The sequence below is a fragment of the Diorhabda carinulata genome, chromosome 2, assembly GCF_026250575.1.
Source record: "Diorhabda carinulata isolate Delta chromosome 2, icDioCari1.1, whole genome shotgun sequence".
Classification (NCBI taxonomy): Eukaryota; Metazoa; Arthropoda; class Insecta; order Coleoptera; family Chrysomelidae; genus Diorhabda; species Diorhabda carinulata.
Genome location: NC_079461.1, coordinates 4,682,622 through 4,704,822, shown reverse-complemented (window position 1 = coordinate 4,704,822; position 22,201 = coordinate 4,682,622). Strand labels below are relative to the sequence as shown.

General features: G+C 34.8%; 1 protein-coding gene across 8 annotated transcripts in view; it reads left to right on the top strand.

Moving 5' to 3' along the window:
• LOC130890853 (adenylate cyclase type 2-like) overlaps positions 1–22,201 on the top strand; it is a 103,217-nt gene that overhangs the window by 20,424 nt on the left and 60,592 nt on the right. The window lies entirely within an intron of this gene.

Here is a 22,201-nt window from a genome sequence, read left to right as displayed (position 1 = left end):
ATCCACGTGATCTCTCCATTCCCTTCGCCGATTTCTCCTCCATGTGTCCCGCTATTGAATAGTTCTTTAAAGCCTCTTAGTTATGGTATTCTTTGCTCTGGTCTGATATTATTGACGCCTTTGTTGTTTGTATCGCTGAGGAATTACGAGTGACTGATTGACCTTGTGTCGGCGCCACACGGCTTTGTATAGGTGATCGTCTCATACGTCACACCTAACCTAACCTAACTTAACCTAACCTAAGCGAACGATAGCGATCGTTATAATAAGCTTTAGAAGTAACCGCAATAGTCAATTTGACTCCTGCCGATATAATTTGGGTCTTAACAAACCATATAAAGAGGTTTACATAAAAAATGTCGATATGAACGTTTTTTGTAGAGCTTTTTATAAGGTGCCTGAGAGGCAAACGAAACTTTGCGAGTCAAAATTCGTAATTCGAATTAGTAAAATCGCTGTTTCATCTTTTTGGAACTACACCCATGAATTGTACCATAAAATAATAAGGGCGGTACCAAAAGATCTGGCTCTTTCGCAAAGACAACGTCGAATAGAAGCCGAAAAGTAGTTGAGGACCTAACATCCATTACTGTTGTCGAGACGTGGGTTTATAAATATGGCGTCGGAACTGCCCAACAGCTTTGCTATAAAATGGCGTCACTTTCCAGCATAATCGTGACTGATTGTTTAGCCACAAAACTGGTGTCGTCGTCAATCAGCGTATTCACCAGAATTAGCTCACTGGGGCTTCAAGTCCCTTGAAATCAAATGATGCTTACAATAATTGAGATTTTGGAAAACCGGATTGAGCATTGGCTTGCTTGTGTTGACTTGAAAGCAGCCTATTTGGGAGTTTTCAACTGTAGATAGGCAAGGGCCACCAAGAGGTCAACAAAAAGATAAAACAAACAGCTAGCGCCGACAAGGCCCCCTTTATCTTAGAAATAATACAAGTAATTATCGATAAAATGTTTATTTCGATTCACTGTATACTTTTTCAAAGTTATTATGAGGTTTTTTGGCCACATTTCCCCAGTTCGAAGCTTACGTAATTAACGTGCAATAAAATGATTTATTGAATGATCATTGGCGAACTAAATACCTGTACCATCGGTGTTATTTGCCGTTCCATGCTATTCATTCATATTACACGACAGTGTCTTTCTAACTACTGATGCAATAATGTTTCTACTCCTATGTCGAGTAAAATATTTTTTTAAATAAAATTTCACACGCTTATGACATACGTTTTGTATTAAACGAAATTTCCTAAAAATAAACATAATTTTATGGAATATAAACTGTTATTATGAAGCTGTTTTTCATTGGTAATAAATCATTTTCATGTCCACAATGGATAGAAATCGTTATTAAAGCAGTTAATTATAGTTATTTCTAAATATATCTTCAAATGAGTGATTTTTTTGCTGGTATCTTTTTGGCAACACTGTTTTTGACAGATCACGCGTGTCTTTGTCAAACTTGTCAAGTTTGGTCTATAGTTCAATCATTAATCGACATACGAACGAACAAAGCTTGCAAATTATTGAATTTTACTATCAAAATTCATGGTTGGTTCTTCCAATTTATGGGCATTTTGTTCGGCCTACTGAAGGAGCTATTCGGAAGCTGGTGACTAAATTTCGAACCCAGTTCATACTATTGGACATTAAACCACTAACACTCAAACGTACATAGATGACCGAAGAAAATATTGCGGCTGTATCTGCCAGTGTTACCGATGACCGTGAAAGGTCGATTCGCCGCCGTTCGCAGCAATTGGGTCTCTGTTACTGAAAATTTTGCGAAAGGATTTGGGTGTGAAACCTTATAAGATACGGCTGGTGCAAGAATTGAAGGCAAACGATCCCCCACAATGTCTAATGCGGGCTGACAAAGTTGGAGGGAGATCCAATTGTGCTCAGCGACGAAGCTCATTTCTGGTTGAATGGATACGTCAACAAGCAAAATTGCCGCTTCTGGAATGAAGATCAGCCAGAAGCATTGCAAGAGCTACCAATGCATCCTTAAAAAGTCACTGTTTGGTTAGGTTAGGTTAGGTGGATTATGGGCCGGTGGCATCATCGGGTCGTACTTCTTCAAAAGCGACCATGGCCGGAACGTTACTGTTAATGGCGAGCGCCACCGTGTGATTTTTTGCCCAAAATGGATGAATTGGACATGCCTGACATGTGATTTCAACAAGACGATGCCACATGCCACACGGCACGCGAAACAATGGCCAACTTGAGAGCTGTCTTCGGTGAACAGTTCATCTCACGTTTGGCCGCCTAGATCTCGTGATTTAACGCCTTTGGACTATTTCTCGTGGGGCCATGTTAAGTTTAATGTCTACAGGGATAAACCAGCAACGATTGAAGCACTGGATGCCAATATTAAAGCATTTATTCGAGAAATAACTGCCGATATGTTGTAGAGAGTCTGCGAAAATGTGCATGGATTATCTAAAGCGGAGCCACGGCCAACATATGCAAGAAATCATCTTCAAACATTAGATTATACTGATCGTTCTATCGATTCCAATAAAGATTTCATCAATTTTTTCACATTTTTTGTGTTTTTTTTTCAAAATCAAATTCTATACTTCTTAAATAATCACTGATTAGTAATACTATACAACTGAAGGTGACAAAGTCCAATTTTTCCTAAATTGCTTAATTTTTCGAAGGGGTATGTAAATCATGCCCAACAGCTGCACTAAAAATGATTCTAAACCACCCACCTCTTTACTAGTACAGATAAAACATCACTTAGAATGTTCATAGACTACATTATTCACTTACGAATTTTTTGCATCAAGTCTTGGAACACCCTGTATAAAACAGTTTACAAAGTCTGATTGTAATCAAGTTAAGAGGACACACACTTGGTAGATTAAATATAACCTCACTTTTGTGAAAAAGCCAGCTTGGCTAATAATAATTTTGTAGCTTATTCACCCAGTATATCGATATTTTCAACAAAAGGGTTTCGCCAAATATGTCGATATTAACCAAATAAATAAAATACGAACATCAAAAAGAGTTAACTTTTTTTTTAATTACCAATTAATAGAAGACCTACCTTCGGAATATCAGTCATAACGATTATTCCTACTGAGTTGACAGAAACCGAAGCACCCTGTATAAAACAGTTTACAAAGTATAATTGTAATCCAGTTAAGAGGACACCTACTTGGTAGATTAAATATAACCTCACTTTTGTGAAGAAGCCAGCTTGGCTAATAATAATTTTGTAGCTTATTCACCCAGTATATCGATATTTTCAACAAAAGGGTTTCGCCAAATATGTCGATATTAACCAAATAAATAAAATACGAACATCAAAAAGAATTGACTTTTTTTTTAATTACCAATTAATAGAAGACCTACCTTCGGAATATTAGTCATAACGATTATTCCTAATGAGTTGACAGAAACCGAAGCACCCTGTATAAAACAGTTTACAAAGTCTGATTGTAATCAAGTTAAGAGGACACACACTTGGTAGATTAAATATAACCTCACTTTTGTGAAAAAGCCAGCTTGGCTAATAATAATTTTGTAGCTTATTCACCCAGTATATCGATATTTTCAACAAAAGGGTTTCGCCAAATATGTCGATATTAACCAAATAAATAAAATACGAACATCAAAAAGAGTTAACTTTTTTTTAATTACCAATTAATAGAAGACCTACCTTCGGAATATCAGTCATAACGATTATTCCTACTGAGTTGACAGAAACCGAAGCACCCTGTATAAAACAGTTTACAAAGTCTGATTGTAATCAAGTTAAGAGGACACACACTTGGTAGATTAAATATAACCTCACTTTTGTGAAAAAGCCAGCTTGGCTAATAATAATTTTGTAGCTTATTCACCCAGTATATCCATATTTTCAACAAAAGGGTTTCGCCAAATATGTCGATATTAACCAAATAAATAAAATACGAACATCAAAAAGAGTTAACTTTTTTTTTAATTACCAATTAATAGAAGACCTACCTTCGGAATATCAGTCATAACGATTATTCCTACTGAGTTGACAGAAACCGAAGCACCCTGTATAAAACAGTTTACAAAGTATAATTGTAATCCAGTTAAGAGGACACCTACTTGGTAGATTAAATATAACCTCACTTTTGTGAAAAAGCCAGCTTGGCTAATAATAATTTTGTAGCTTATTCACCCAGTATATCGATATTTTCAACAAAAGGGTTTCGCCAAATATGTCGATATTAACCAAATAAATAAAATACGAACATCAAAAAGAATTGACTTTTTTTTTAATTACCAATTAATAGAAGACCTACCTTCGGAATATTAGTCATAACGATTATTCCTAATGAGTTGACAGAAACCGAAGCACCCTGTATAAAACAGTTTACAAAGTCTAATTGTAATCAAGTTAAGAGGACACACACTTGGTAGATTAAATATAACCTCACTTTTGTGAAGAAGCCAGCTTGGCTAATAATAATTTTGTAGCTTATTAACCAAATAAATAAAATACGAACATCAAAAAGAGTTGACTTTTTTTATTAATTACCAATTAATAGAAGGCCTACCTTCGGAATATTAGTCATAACGATTATTTCTACTGAGTTGACAGAAATTAAGATTTGAATTATATGACATAATTTATATTGTAATAAAAGATTTCACAAACGAAACATATCGCAATATATACTACTTTTTTACTCATATTCTTTGTATATTTGCTTGATATCGGTATATCATTTTATTTAAAACTCGACTAATTGAAAGTTGGCGGATTTTCAAGCATGGCAACACCTGTTGTTTGGGAAACTTCCAATTACGTGAAGAAACAAACGGAAACGAAAACAAACTTAGCGAACTGCTTTAACTATAAGCAACAACTTTGAAAATCAAATACCGAACGTGTTATGTGTCATTTCAGACATTTATATTATCTGTTCTGACAACTTGTAAGATATTGTGTGAAATGTTTCTATACGAGGGGTATAAAGTAGGTATTTTAAGACTGACATTTCACATATTCATTTAAACTTATTAATGTGATCTATAGTTTTAAGTAGGTGATCTATTGATTGATATAGGGTGAAAAATAAATTTATATCGTTTTTTATTCATAATTTAAAGTCAAAATTTTAATAAAAGAAGAAAAGAAAGCTCGAGCTTAAGAAACAAACACTTCCTTCCATGTTTAAGGATATATTTTGGAGTTTTTGCATGATTCCAATACCCAACTAAATATATATTGTATCAAAACCAAATAAATTTTATGAAATTTAAATTTCTGTTCAAACTATAAGGTATTATAATATAATAATGCGGCCCTGTACAATGCTTTCCCAATAAATATCCATTAATTTTTGTTTTTTGGGTCTTATCGAGTGTTGAATAGGTAGAATTGTGAGAAATACTATACGAGTGACGTCACTATATAGTAAAATATGGTTGCAGGTCATTTACGCCTGTTAATTTACTTTGTTTCAACTATTAGTGGATCAGAAATTTGATTGCTATGTATATTTATATATTTATACCTAAATTAAGCTTCGTTTTTTGTAAAGGGCATGCAGTTGCTTGACGGCTTGTTTCTTTATTTCCCAAAAAACCGCTGCGTGTGTTAACAGCTTAACAGAAGTTATTTCTGTCCTACTTTATCGAGGTTAATGTTTCGTGACAAAATTTCGTTTCGTTTAATGTTCTTTCGGACAGATTTATTTTTATATACATCAACCCTTTTCTTATATAAAGACGTATCGAGTGGAAAATAGAAAGCTTACAAATGTCTATTAGCTTTAAAGCCCGTTTCTTTGTTCAATCAAAAGACGAAACTAAAGAAGGAAGTTCAAAACGGAAACGAATAACTGATGTTTATTGGAGACAATAGTATACTTGTTCTTACTTGAAGGACTATAAAAAATATTGGAAAGTATACCGGGGCAAGTTGTAAAGAAGTGTTTATAATATCGATCCATATGACAAAGGAGTTAATATTACTAGTAATGTCGAACTCGTCCACGACATAGACCGTGAAACTGGTCCTGTTTGGAAATGGAAATCTAAAAATAGTTAAATATGGAGTAAGATAAATATGAAATTCTTGTACTGATGGACATTACTGGAAATAAAAGTTTAAAGCAGACGTGACAGCAAGAAAAATAGGTGACATTGAAGGGGAAGAAACAATTAATGAGCTAATGGCAAGGCGTGGGTTGATTGGACATTTGCGCTCAGGTTTTCCACCTGTGTGGGATATTAAGGTTACAAGGGAAGCAGTGGAAAACGAGCCTAGTAGCAGCATTCAAAATCATTAGATAAGATCTACAAGTGGCACACGGCTTAACCGAGATTCAAGCGGAACGTCGAGTAGAGTTGTGCGCCCTATCAAAAGTTGGTTGTTTTAGTAGAAGCAAACAACCCGAAGATGGAAAAACAGTGGTTAGACAGAGGAGAATTATCAGAACTGCTCGCAAAGAGAAGTCGATTTGTACGGAGAGTTTTGTGGTGTGTCTGGTGGAATTATGAAAATTTTGTATACTTCGAAATCATTCCAGATGGACGAGCTATCAATACCGAAGTATATAGTGGATAGCTGATGCGAATATATGAGGATTTATCAGAGGAAAGTCCAGGTTTAGTTAATCGAAAAAGAGTTCTCTCACAAGACAATGCTAAAGCACATACCGAGAAAGTTACTCGAAATGTATATTCAGATCCACGACAAAAATCTAGCAAGGGAAAAAATTTTGAATCCACAGGAGATGTTGAAATGCAGTGTGACTATTTTTTGCATCTAAGTCCAAAGAATGACTTCACCGAGGTCTCGAAGAGCTTAACGATGTGTTGAAATCGAACATTAAGACTTTTTTTTGTGTGATAATAAACAAAATCAACATTGGAAACCTACCCTACATTATTTATAACACACCCTCTATAATATAATGTAAACTGTTATAACTTTATTTTAGTTAGAATCAGGTAGTATACAACCAGTCCAAATTTGTATGTACCCATACTTTTTACCATCGTTAACAAAACCGATTGAACTGCCATTATCAATATGCTCTATATTCCTGACGGTGGATTCAAACCAGTAGATGAATCTCCGATTTGTAACAATTTCATTTTGCCAAAATTCATTTGGTGTATGTCTCTCGTTGATCCATATTTGCCAACTAAATGTTCTTCGGCAAAAGGTGATAATCCGTGGGTGTTAAGTTCGGGAAATAGGGTTTAACAGTCCAGTTTGGTCAATGAGTTTATTGCCCAGTTTGAATGAAAGTACCCTGTTTCTTGAATTTATTTGGTGGTGGTGACCCAGAGTGAGAAACACCCAAGTTCCATCTTTTGTGGCAAACAATGTCTCCAATGTCCTCACTTGCGAGTACAGTCAAGGAGTTGCTCCTTGTGTCCTAACGTTTATGTTAAAGTCCTTTCAATTGTTCTATTGGAAACTTTACGAAGGGGTTCAATAAGTTCACGGACCTTCGATATATTAGAAACTCACTAGACCGGCGGTCTTCCACTTTGCTCTTCATCGTGAACTACAGTGCTAGCTTTCAGCAAAAGCCCTGCATCATTTGCAGATGTGTTGGATGGATATGGATTCTTCATCTTAAACCTCAGTCAAGTACTGATGAATCTCCAAGGGTGGTCAAATCCTTACGTGATGAAACCGGTTTACTGCTCGAAGCTCGCACTTGACGGAAGCGGCGATCAATAATTTCATCATTGACAGATGCGTAGCGACATATGAATCGCGGACAGGCAGGTTCGATAGTGAGGGAGCCACTGTGCACGACATTTAACCTACCACCTTTCCTCGAGGCTGTGGCTCATTACGAACCTTACTTTTGGTATAACCCTCGTATTATCTATTCAGTCGACAATTATTTGAGTTTATTGGTAGTGAATTTACCGGTCCAATACGAAGAATTTTGGTTAAATCGCTTCTGTTAGTGAAAAATATTGAATAATAGTATTGGATATTTTAATTTTTTACTGTCTAAAATCCCAGACAGATAATAAACTTTTTGAAAATAACAAAAATATAAATCAATATATTATACATAAATAAATAAATTTTTATTAACTTCTTGCAGCTGTTTGGCTTAAAGATAAATATATCAGACTTTATTTTTGTATATATATAATACATTTCGTATATACCGGGTCTTATGAAACTTTGTACCAAAATATATCTAGAAAATGTTTTTTATTCTTATTAATTATTATCCTCTACACATAATTAACAAAATTTCACTTACATACTTACTTAGTTTCACTTACTTACATACAAGCAAACTTAGATGTTATTCAGTGGAAACAATATGGCGGATTTTCGATGTCAGTGCCCTCGATGGTAGGTGGCAGAACTAAATTTGTGTAGCCGAGATTTACATACAAGTTGACTTTCTTTTTGGTATGTTCTGTGATCTACATCGACAAAATTGTGTTTTCGAATGAACCAAGGCGGTTTAATAATATTTATTCGGTATGTCTCACGCAATTATTCCTAATTTCTGCACTGCAATTTTCTAAAGCTCCTCTCCACATATTTATATTGTTCATTACATGTCCATGTCTACCAACATGACTCAAATTAAAAGTTTCATTTTCAAGATTGTAGTGGTAGACTCATTTTGTTTAAACTACATCAATGAGGCTTGAGGAATGGTAATTCAAATGCTCTTTGGTTCAAACTGAGCAAAAGTGACAAATAACGCGCGGATACCAAATACGGCGGTTTTTACTTGATTTCTTCGCTCAAACGTTGCAATTAGTTCGTGTAATACTCGCCGTTGATAGTTTTTTCCTTTTTCAAGATGGTCAATGAAAATTATCCCACGCGCATCCCAAAAATCCAACGTTATTACCTTTCCTGCAGATGGAACGGTCTCTCCATTCTTCGGAGCCGATTCTCCCTTTTCAGTCCAATGTTTTGATTATTCTTTTGTTTTGGGTGTGAAGTTATGGACCCACACTTTATCCATGGTTATAAAACGATTTTATTTAAGTGAAACATTACCAAACATCTTCACGACGCTGTTTTTGTTTCATTGTGAGCAAGCGCGGCACGCACCTTGCATAGAATTTTCTAGTGTCTAGATTTTAGGTTAATTTGCATTTTTTGAAATGCCTACTATGTCTGCTAGATCACGCACTTTCGGTCGACGATTATCCAGTACCGCTCAATGGGTTTTCTTCAACATTTCTGGAGTCGTCACCTCTGGTTTATATTGGTTGGGCTTTTCAAATAAAAGGGATGTATACCATAACGATAACCAATTTGTTCTATGTTTACAAATTCACTGAAAACGTTCACTATTGACGTCTGTCAAACAAATATTAAACAACGTGGCGTTGATTATAGATTGTGTACTTTTTAATACAGTTGTATTTTTCAAGTAGCTACCGCCATCTCTTGGCCAGGGCATGTACTTCTGGAACCATCTTCGTACTATTAATTGCTTAAAACCGGTTGAATAATCAATATATTTATAATATAATACAATTAGATGAATAAATTTAAGTTAATATTTTGTTCCTCATTATAAACATGCAACGTTCATGTTTTTTTTTATTTGAATTTTTTTCGCTGACTATTTTCCGAAATACAGCCCTAAAGGGCTTTTTGATTGGTTTCGAAATCATTTTAATTGCATTAAAATTGGAGTAAATCAATCTTTGAACCAGGGTATATATTTTGCAGCATGGACCGACTAAATGTCAATATAAAAGGGAAAAAAAAACTGTTGAGAGGTTTTTCCATCGTAAGCAATAAAGGGAAAAGTTTATCGCGTCGTCTGAATGATTTGAAACTTATTCCAGGGACAAGCTTCCAAAATACCGAGTCAGGACCTTTTTCTAACAATACTTCTACATATTTTTAACTGAAAATCTTTCATTAATTTGCTGTATACTTTTTAAATCAGCGCTGTAGTGAAATTTTCAATATCCCGTGTATTGAATCATCAATATCTTGATTCAGTACGTCGCCTAGTTAAATTCAGATTTCAGAATTACTACATTCATTACAATAAAACTTATAAAAAAAATCAGTTTCCTTACTTAATATTCACACCTCGTATATGACGTTGAAAGGAAAAGTGAGACAGGACGCGAGAATATGATGAGGAAATTGACGAGCTGGAAAATCTTGGAATTTACAAGCGTGCGGTTCAAATTGTATTCATAGATTAAGGAGGGAGGTCACTTAGCACGTGACATAGTAAAGGAGGAATGATAAACGATGCGTCACTTTAATAATTCGAGTTTATTATCCTTAATCCTTGTACGAATTTGTCTTGTTGTACCCCCACAAGAAGATCAACAATATTATAAGGGATTTATTAATGCAGTTTCTCTTGAATGGATTTCCATTAATGTATTCAGGAATAAGTCCTCGATCTGACCCTATACAATGACACATTTTCTCAATAAATCCACTAGATTTCAGGTCCCTTTTGATAGAAAGACACTAGACACCTATTTCGGTCATCCTTGTCAATTTGTATACCAAACAGGCAAATCCACGGATACTACTTTGGTACAATTGACAAAAGGAGTTAGAAGGCATCAAGAAGGAGGCTGTCGAAAGACAACCTCCAAATGGTTGGCAAAACTACTATGATATTATGTCTATAAGGGGGACGACACTTGCATCTCCATTTATGTGAAGCTTAGTAGACTAACCAAGAAGGTGGTGTCGATCAGTTGGACTAAATATCAACCCGAATAAGAAAAAGCTCAGTCTCAAGCTAATCAAGCTAGATTGACATACTATTAAGTGGAAAATGAAGGAGAAATATTTGAGACTTATACTAGATAGTAAACTCCTTTGGAGCAATCATCAAAAGGTGATAACCACTGAACCTGATGGTGTGCGGAAGCCTAGGAGGAATTGGGATCCTATTGAGGATATACACGGCAATCGTGAGACTAATCGTGACATATGGAGAAGTGATTTGGGGTACTAGAATTAGAACACCACGAGGAACAATCTCTAGAAGGTACAGAGACTGTCTTAAAGCCATGAGATCATACCTAACAGCTGCATTATGATTTCAAATTTCCCATTTTTCCATATAGTATTGAGAAGCGTGGCGGAAATGTTCAATATCTTCTTTATGGTTTTCATATTGTGTATTTATTTTTTGAATACAGCTTTTAGCTCCATTCAGTATTGAAAGAATCATTGAACGACGTTTGGTTTTATCTGATAAGCAAATAATTTGCGAGACAAGATATAAATGAAAAAAACCTACTTATCATTTCACTCTTGTTTGTTTTTTTAATGAAGCCATTTCTCTCTAAGTGAACGTCAAGATTTATTTCGATCTTATTTTCAATTTTTTCACTTCACTATGGCGTCTGTAAGTTTCTCCACGAGTCAATAGGGGATTTTATGGGAAAGGAGGTATAGAAAGAGCTTCAAAAGCAATTGAAAACTCAATTTATTTATCTAAATCTTTCATCTCCTATATAGTGCTCTTTATTAGATTAATTATCGACGAGAAATAGGAAGAGAAATTCTTTAAAAGTCAAAGCGCAAATTAAAGAAAAATTTAGTCACTTTTAAAATCATCTTAAAAGTTTAATTTAATAGTTTAATAATAAATAAAAAGGTTTGTTTTATTTTAATTCGTCGTTTCTATTGATACGCGATTATTAAACGAGTCGAATTACACGTTTTTGATTTATCGTCGCCTACAATTAACCAACAATTGGGATATCTTACTTACAAATTATTACTTACACTTACACGGCTAACTATTTACTATTATATAACATCTAATTTATTTAAATTTGGTCAATATCCGGATGTATGTCAATTTAGAATCTTCGTTCATAAATTACCGCCATCTTAAAAATAAAATGGCGGATTTTTACTATAAACACTTGAAAACAACTGACAGTAGCGGTACTGACCTTCTACAACATGTCGGTAACTGTGAGTACATCTATATTTAATGACGATACAAAATATAAGGTACCTCGACCTTACTTAACCGAATATTCATATTTAAAAAATGAATGTTATAAATAAAAAGGTTTGTTTTATTTTGACTCCTCGTTTCTACTGATACGCCTTTATGAAACGAGTCGAATTACACGTTTTTGATTTATCGCCTACAATTAACCAACAATTGGGATATCTTACTAACAAATTATTACTTACACTTACACGGCTAACTATTTACTATTATATAACATCTAATTTATTTAAATTTGGTCAATATCCTGATGTATGTCAATTTAGAATCTTCGTTCATAAATTACCGCCATCTTAAAAATAAAATGGCGGATTTTTACTATAAACACTTGAAAACAACTGACAGTAGCGGTACTGACCTTCTACAACATGTCGGTAACTGTGAGTACATCTATATTTAATGACGATACAAAATATAAGGTACCTCGACCTTACTTAACCGAATATTCATATTTAAAAAATGAATGTTATAAATAAAAAGGTTTGTTTTATTTTGACTCCTCGTTTCTACTGATACGCCTTTATGAAACGAGTCGAATTACACGTTTTTGATTTATCGCCTACAATTAACCAACAATTGGGATATCTTACTAACAAATTATTACTTACACTTACACGGCTAACTATTTACTATTATATAACATCTAATTTATTTAAATTTGGTCAATATCCGGATGTATGTCAATTTAGAATCTTCGTTCATAAATTACCGCCATCTTAAAAATAAAATGGCGGATTTTTACTATAAACACTTGAAAACAACTGACAGTAGCGGTACTGACCTTCTACAACATGTCGGTAACTGTGAGTACATCTATATTTAATGACGATACAAAATATAAGGTACCTCGACCTTACTTAACCGAATATTCATATTTAAAAAATGAATGTTATAAATAAAAAGGTTTGTTTTATTTTGACTCCTCGTTTCTACTGATACGCCTTTATGAAACGAGTCGAATTACACGTTTTTGATTTATCGCCTACAATTAACCAACAATTGGGATATCTTACTTACAAATTATTACTTACACTTACACGGCTAACTATTTACTATTATATAACATCTAATTTATTTAAATTTGGTCAATATCCGGATGTATGTCAATTTAGAATCTTCGTTCCCTAGTTTGGCTCAATTAAATGAAAAGGTTTTCTTAGAAATTGTTTTTATAGAAACAATTAAAAAAAAACGATGCAAATATGTCACAAACAATCATAATTTAAATAGCTAACGCCTCCACCAAATTTAAGCTTCAACAACGCATTGAAACAGGACCGATTTCATGGTTTTTATCAGTGGACGAGTTCGTAATATAATATATTCGTTTTCTTCCTTAATCACTGTTTATTTAACTTAATCAATACGCTGCTGATATATCTAGTTTAGGTTAGTTTCCGTTAGTTTGCCAATTAGCAAAGTTCCCTTATAATATGGTTGAAATCGAAGAAACGATCGTCAGGAGAACGCAAATATAGGATCAATTATACTCAGGGGAGTAAGGTCCTTTTGTTAGTAAATTAATTAAAAGTTAAGGAAACTAGTTGGTTCCAAAATGATCGTTGTAGCCGGCTTCATAATACGTCGAATATATTTCATACGTTCGAGATAATTGGAAATGTCGCACTATTCTAAATCCAAGCCGCTTCCAAGGGTGAGCTAAGAAGTTGGTAGTCATTTCGAAATGGATTTTAGTCATATTTGTAACATATTTCATATTAATTGTCCAACTGCTTCGGAGCGATTTGTAGTATCGTACATACAAAGATTTATCATATAATTTTTCCCAACAAAGTTCACCGAAAATGCGATTTTAGGTTTTCCACTTGGTAAGGAGTTTAGTAGCAACTTGCAAAGTGCAGTGTGCAGTCTATTGTGACTTTTAGTGTGATTACAGATAATTTGGAACTCAATCTTTAAAGAGATTTTAAAAAACATCAATATTCAATCGTTTTAAGTCATTTACGTTTGATAGTTGACTGGTGCTATCTATCTTTGGACCATAATGGAGGACATGGGATCGCCAAAACACCATCGACTAGTGGGGTTTCACTTACTATAGTCAGTTCTAGATGAGTGACAAGACGGAATATCAATTGGCGGAAAGAGGATCCACAATCTAAGCTAAGCCGACGACACACTGATCCTAATTAACCAGCAATAACAGACGTTACGACCACGTACAAGGGGGCTAACCAGAATAAACCGTGTATATCTGCAGTACCTGGTACATGTAGTTAGAAGATCGGGAACAATGGAACGATTAATCATTGAAGTAGAAGACAAACGTCCAAGAGGCAGATCTCCAGCTAGATGGGTAGACCAAATAAAACCCTTAATAAATATGATACTGCATCGTGCCGAAAAGGTTGCATATAGGATAGACAACAACTGCTGAATCAAATATAAATGGTGTTACTTCATTCTTTGGAGTATAAAGGGAAGAGAAGAGAGAGTTGATGGTATAGAGAAATCACCTAGTAGTACGTTTGGTGTTGGGGAATCTACGAGTTATTAGAGAAGAGAGTCAACCAGCACGTAAAGTTCCAGGAAAACCGAAATTTAAAATAGAAAAAAAGGGTAGTACATGCGCTCTTCTTTAGAAAAGAATTTCCGATAGAACTGAGTCGAAGCACACTGTGGAAACTCTTGAAAAAATAGGTTTTGGCATTCCAGAAAGTCTATTTTTCCTTCAGCCTTTTCCAGTATACCGCAACAATCTGACGCTTCAAGGAAAACTTATTACTTAAATTAGTTGTTCTTTTCCATTGTCCTTCATTTGTTTTTATTACCCCAAAGTTTTGCATCGACACCTTCCTCATATATCCAGTTTTGTTTCTTCTGCCTTTGTTAAAACCCATCTTCCAATCCGTAAGTAACTGTTGACAGTACTACATTAGTTTTCAGTACATCTGTTGATGAAGAATTTTTGCAGGTGTAAAACAGAAAAACTTGTATTTACTAGGAAAAACTGATCATTGAGTTCTAGAAAACTTTTTCTCTATAATCTTTAGTAGTTTCGTAAGGCGAAATTTACTGATTTAATTAGTAATCACCAGAACGAAACTCTTACTAGATTTCCATTTTGGATAAGGGCCTATCAAATCCATTGCCATGGAAAATTAATATCTTTATAATGACCCATAACACCAGCGTTAGGTAATTTTGGGGCTCTACCAGAAGAACAAACTGAATATTTATTCACGCACACAAAACTTCTGAGTTAAGGCTAATAGTAAGGTTCAGAAATACGACTCCGACTCCACACTCCAACTCCAATATGTCAATTCTGATAGGAGACATCAATCTTCGAAGTAGATAAGATCATAGAAGTATATCAATCATGTCGTTTAAAAGTGCTTACGTCGAAAATAGAAAGTTTGAAGGAAGAACGGGGTAGAAAAGGATTAGTCATGAATCTCTGGTAAAGGAATGGATAGAGATTCAAAGCTCGTGTGAGCGGGATCGCATTATAAGAGGGAAGGCAAAGAATAACTACCCGCTACCATACAAAGGAATATTCCCATTTCTTTTAGTAAATTACTAGTCCTTATATTATCGTTAACTACTCTCAGAACTTTATCTGCTGTAGGTAACTCTTCTGATGGCGCTCCTATCGAAATCATCAATTGAATTGTTAATTTTTTTTCTTGATGGGTTGGCCATTGAATGATTCGGTAAACACTTGAACGTTTTGGAAATAATGTCATCAATAGTATTTCATTTTTAGAAATATTTACAATCATTTGTTTTTCGCTAGCGTTAAATTTTATCTTTTTAGTTTTCTTGTTAGGCGCAATAAATAAATACAAACAATCTCATAGCAGTATGATAATACGATGCCATCCCTGTGCTACATCTGATCTAGAGGCTTCTGCAGCGATGCGGCGCCCGCCTCTTTCACGAAGCTTTTCATTTGCTGATCACGTACTGATCATTAATTTTGTTTACTATTTTTTTTTTCGATAAATAGACTTTATACCTTTTGTATTCATTTTTTTAATCTTTTGTTTAAATATGCACGATCTATTGTGGCCCTCATGAGCGTGTTAATAACAATGAGTAACATAATAAAAGTTGTCACAAAATCTCATTATTTTTCAATGAATAAAATATAATGAGGTGTAATTTCATTTTGTGCGACGAAACTTGATTTCAAAGAAAAACTTCCTTTGGAAAAGCTTATTTTCTACGGAAAATATAAGCTATTTTATCGGAGATTGTATCAGTATCACATCTCAGTTCGAGGATTCGAAGACACTTTCTTTATATGATGTAACATTGATACTATTAGTTTTCGAAGTGAAAAGAAACAAGAAAACATCAAATTTCTCGAGGGACTAGTGTTTACTTGATATCGTTTTTGATATATGTCAACAGGAATGTCGTTTTTATCGCTTTTTATGTAATCTCATTTATTTTTTGTTAACCCGCGGTAGATTTTGTTGTGGTATTTAGATTAGTATTTACGATTTAGTAATAAATAAATAAATTGTACTCACTTATCGGCTAGCTTAGTAGTTTTCCGAAAGACCGATCCATCCAGGTCGCTATCCATGGACACACTTCAGAAAAGTTTGAGGTCAACGCTGGTGTTGCCCGGGGATGCAGCTTGTCATCTACTCTCTTTCTTCGCTGCTATCCAAATCCGTTGGTGGCAACACCACCACCATCAATACCAGAAAACATTTTGGAGTGAGGTGGAAGCAATCTCATTGAATTTTTAGTATAGCAAAGACCCAGGCAGCTTTTTTAACAAAGAAGACTAGCACTGCAGCTCAGGATTTGGTCCAGTCTGGACATAACATATCACCATCACCACACATTCGCTTGTTATATGCTGTGGCATAGTCACGTGGCCCATTTAGCGAAAGCAACTTGGAGACCTCTTAAAGACCAACAAGTTCAAAACTTCGCAACAGCTTCTGGCCCTCTACAAAGCTCAGATTCGTGCATCTTTGGAATATTGCTCGTACATTCGAAGCTCGGCTTCCAAGCATTCTCTGAAGATGCTGGACTCAATCCAGAAGAGAGCAGTTTGTCTTATAGGCGATCCAGAGTTGACCAGAATTGGACATGAAATATAGTATATAGTAACAAATTAATGAGAGCCACTAAATCCTTGTATACAAAAACGATAAACAAGGTAAGAAGCAGAAAGATGAAATCGGAGACGTTCACAAAACAAGAAAGGTGCGACCAGATGGCAGTTCGAGCCCATCTGATCCATTCCAAGTCCGTTCAGGCGTTCTACCCAACCGATTTGCTTAATTTTTTTTTTCAATGGAAGGTATTGATGCACAGATCAGCCATCAACCATCGGATTTCATCTAATTTTTACCATTCTCAAGTTATACTCAAATGCGATTTCCCCCTGTACATTACTTATGGGAGTTTTTCACATACACACGTTCTATCCTCAATATCTCAGGTTCTATTCAAGATAGAGAATTCGTTTTTGTTTGAGAACACTCGCTGAAACACCTTCTTTCTTTTGAGTTTTGAACACTGAAATTGGTTGAGTTGGAGATGAGCTAGGCGCGGACATTCAATGTGGAGTTATGAATTTTTGTAGGTTTTTGGCAATTTTTCTACATTCAAAGAACTATATCGCAGGTTCTAATATAGCTACAGAGCTCGTTTTAGTTTAAGCACATTTGTTGAAACACCTTCTTTCTTTTGAGTTTCTGAGCACTTAAATCGGTTGAGTTGGAGAGGAGCTAGGCGCGGACATTCAATGTGGAGTTGTGGATTTTTGTAGGTTTTTGGCAATTTTTCTACATTCAAAGATCTATATCTCAGGTTCTAATATAGCTACAGAGTTCGTTTTGGTTTAAAACATTCGCTGAAACACCTTCTTTCTTTTGAGTTTTTGAACACTTAAATCGGTTGAGTTGGAGAGGAGCTAGGCGCGGACATTCAATGTGGAGTTATGGATTTTTGTAGGTTTTTGGCAATTTTTCTACATTCAAAGATCTATATCTCAGGTTCTAATATAGCTACAGAGTTCGTTTTGGTTTAAAACATTCGCTGAAACACCTTCTTTCTTTTGAGTTTTTGAACACTTAAATCGGTTGAGTTGGAGAGGAGCTAGGCGCGGACATTCAATGTGGAGTTATGGATTTTTGTAGGTTTTTGGCAATTTTTCTACATTCAAAGATCTATATCTCAGGTTCTAATATAGCTACAGAGTTCGTTTTGGTTTAAGAACATTTGTTGAAACACCTTCTTTCTTTTGAGTTTTTGAACACTGAAATTGGTTGAGTTGGAGAGGAGCTAGGCGCGGACATTCAATGTGGAGTTATGGATTTTTGTAGGTTTTTGGCAATTTTTCTACATTCAAAGAACTATATCGCAGGTTCTAATATAGCTACAGAGCTCGTTTTAGTTTAAGCACATTTGTTGAAACACCTTCTTTCTTTTGAGTTTCTGAGCACTTAAATCGGTTGAGTTGGAGAGGAGCTAGGCGCGGACATTCAATGTGGAGTTGTGGATTTTTGTAGGTTTTTGGCAATTTTTCTACATTCAAAGATCTATATCTCAGGTTCTAATATAGCTACAGAGTTCGTTTTGGTTTAAAACATTCGCTGAAACACCTTCTTTCTTTTGAGTTTTTGAACACTTAAATCGGTTGAGTTGGAGAGGAGCTAGGCGCGGACATTCAATGTGGAGTTATGGATTTTTGTAGGTTTTTGGCAATTTTTCTACATTCAAAGATCTATATCTCAGGTTCTAATATAGCTACAGAGTTCGTTTTGGTTTAAGAACATTTGTTGAAACACCTTCTTTCTTTTGAGTTTTTGAACACTGAAATTGGTTGAGTTGGAGAGGAGCTAGGCGCGGACATTCAATGTGGAGTTATGGATTTTTGTAGGTTTTTGGCAATTTTTCTACATTCAAAGAACTATATCGCAGGTTCTAATATAGCTACAGAGCTCGTTTTAGTTTAAGCACATTTGTTGAAACACCTTCTTTCTTTTGAGTTTCTGAGCACTTAAATCGGTTGAGTTGGAGAGGAGCTAGGCGCGGACATTCAATGTGGAGTTGTGGATTTTTGTAGGTTTTTGGCAATTTTTCTACATTCAAAGATCTATATCTCAGGTTCTAATATAGCTACAGAGTTCGTTTTGGTTTAAAACATTCGCTGAAACACCTTCTTTCTTTTGAGTTTTTGAACACTTAAATCGGTTGAGTTGGAGAGGAGCTAGGCGCGGACATTCAATGTGGAGTTATGGATTTTTGTAGGTTTTTGGCAATTTTTCTACATTCAAAGATCTATATCTCAGGTTCTAATATAGCTACAGAGTTCGTTTTGGTTTAAAACATTCGCTGAAACACCTTCTTTCTTTTGAGTTTTTGAACACTTAAATCGGTTGAGTTGGAGAGGAGCTAGGCGCGGACATTCAATGTGGAGTTATGGATTTTTGTAGGTTTTTGGCAATTTTTCTACATTCAAAGATCTATATCTCAGGTTCTAATATAGCTACAGAGTTCGTTTTGGTTTAAGAACATTTGTTGAAACACCTTCTTTCTTTTGAGTTTTTGAACACTGAAATTGGTTGAGTTGGAGAGGAGCTAGGCGCGGACATTCAATGTGGAGTTATGGATTTTTGTAGGTTTTTGGCAATTTTTCTACATTCAAAGATCTATATCTCAGGTTCTAATATAGCTACAGAGTTCGTTTTGGTTTAAGAACATTTGTTGAAACACCTTCTTTCTTTTGAGTTTTTGAACACTGAAATTGGTTGAGTTGGAGAGGAGCTAGGCGCGGACATTCAATGTGGAGTTATGGATTTTTGTAGGTTTTTGGCAATTTTTCTACATTCAAAGATCTATATCTCAGGATATAATGATCATATCAGAAAATCAGAAGGATTTAAACTGGAACCAAATAATGACGGAAGACGGAAGTTATGGTAATGGCAAACGTAAAAGAAAAAAGTAAAATTGGGGTTGTAGAGAAACTTAGTTAGTAGCTTCCAGTACTTGGGTATTATGCTGGAAAAAACAGAATTAAAAATAGATTAGAGAAGGCAAACAAAGTATACTAAGCAAGGGACTAATAAACAAACAAAAATTCCAAAAAAAAAATCAGAAATTCTTCAAGTTTACGTGTTCAAATCAATTTGTAATTCACATATTTCTGTCAATGTTGGGGATTGATAGATGAAATATCTTAAAAAAGTCAAAGAAGTAACTAGAAATGATAAACTCAGGAGGTTGCATATACGAGAAGATTCAAAAGTGTAACCAATATAAGAATACATAGAAAGGATACAACTAGAATGGTGGCGCCATCTAAAAAGGATAACACAGTGTTAGTTAAGAAAATTTGGGAAAGTGAAAAGCCAGGAGAAATGAAAAAAGACATAGGATTACACGCTAAAATCAAGAAAGAAAACAGATTAGTTGAATACACTAATAATCCAGTTTACTTACCGAATACACCCTGTATTTATGTAAATGGGAGAGTCACCTCGTTTCACTGCTAGGAATTAAATCATTCAAACCTTATATTTTTTTACAATGGTGATTTATTCATGAAATACAACAATTTAAATTACAGCATCGTGTCTCGTTTTTTTTTGAAAATTCAATTTAACTTTTGTAATCTCTAATTTACTTTCTCAGCGGTTTGAAATTTGCCGTTTAAGACAGACCCGGATCATAAATTATTTCGAGGAAGAGCAAAAAGTGACAAATTTCCTCGCGATTCTCATCATTTTTACCCTTATCATAATCGGTTATCTATATTAATAATGAAGAAACTTGTGCTATAAAGAGGAAACGATTTGACACCATTCTTTGAGATTGAGTAGACCAAGAGAGAGAAGCCATTCCGAAATGTTTCGAGGCATCAACGTTTGGAGGAATTGATAATGGAATAATTTATCAAAAAGAAAAAAATCTAAGAAGTAGATTAACTATCGAAGAGTCGTCTAAATGTTCGAGGATTCTTAATTGTTTACAGGAAATTGGATCTGTAAGAGAATGACGAAGATTTAGGCTAAAAACTGTCATTGATGATCGTTCCCTAGGACTTGGATACCTGCAGAACCCTGAGAAGAAGACTTTTCCATGCTAGGGGTAACACTAATTTAAGATCTGAGAGACTTTTATGAAGACTACCATTGATTCTGGTGCATAGACGACAAAGTTTCGCTTGAGTTTGAAGAACGGGATCTTCGTTGATGAGTCTCGTCATGGAATGTTTTCAGACAGTAGACATAGATAAATTAATCCCTTTCCAAAAGGTTTACTTATAGTTTAGGCCGTACTGAGTTGGTTGAATTGACTGTAAACATAGCAGGAATTCATTTTTATTGATACTAGCTTTTACCCGCGGCTTCACTCGCATCGAGTCCATTAAATAAGTATCAGAAATCATTATAATAGAAAAGAACGAACTCTGTAGCTATATTAGAACGTGAGATATAGATCTTTGAATGTAGAAAAATTGCCAAAACCGTACAAAAATCCATAACTTCACATTGAATGTCCGCGCCTAGCTCCTCTCCAACTCAACCGATTTAAGTGTTCAAAAACTCAAAAGAAAGAAGGTGTTTCAGCGAGTGTTCTTAAATCAAAACGAACTCTGTAGCTATATTAGAACGTGAGATATAGATCTTTGAATGTAGAAAAATTGCCAAAACCGTACAAAAATCCATAACTTCACATTGAATGTCCGCGCCTAGCTCATCTCCAACTCAACCGATTCAAGTGTTCAAAAACTCAAAAGAAAGAAGGTGTTTCATCGAGTGTTCTTAAATAAAAACGAACTCTGTAGCTATATCAGAACCTGAGATATAGATCTTTGAATGTAGAAAAATTGCCAAAAACCTACAAAAATCCATAACTCCACATTGAATGTCCGCGCCTAGCTCCTCTCCAACTCAACCGATTTAAATGGTCAAAAACTCAAAAGAAAGAAGGTGTTTCAGCGAGTGTTCTTAAACCAAAACTAACTCTGTAGCTATATTAGAACCTGAGGTATAGATCTTTGATTGTAGAAAAATTGCCAAAAACCTACAAAAATCCATAACTCCACATTGAATGTCCGCGCCTAGCTCCTCTCCAACTAAACCGATTTAAGTGTTCAAAAACTCAAAAGAAAGAAGGTGTTTCAGCGAGTGTTTTTAAACCAAAACGAAGTCTCTATCTTGAATAGAACCTAAGATATTGAGGATAGAACGTGTATATGTGAAACAC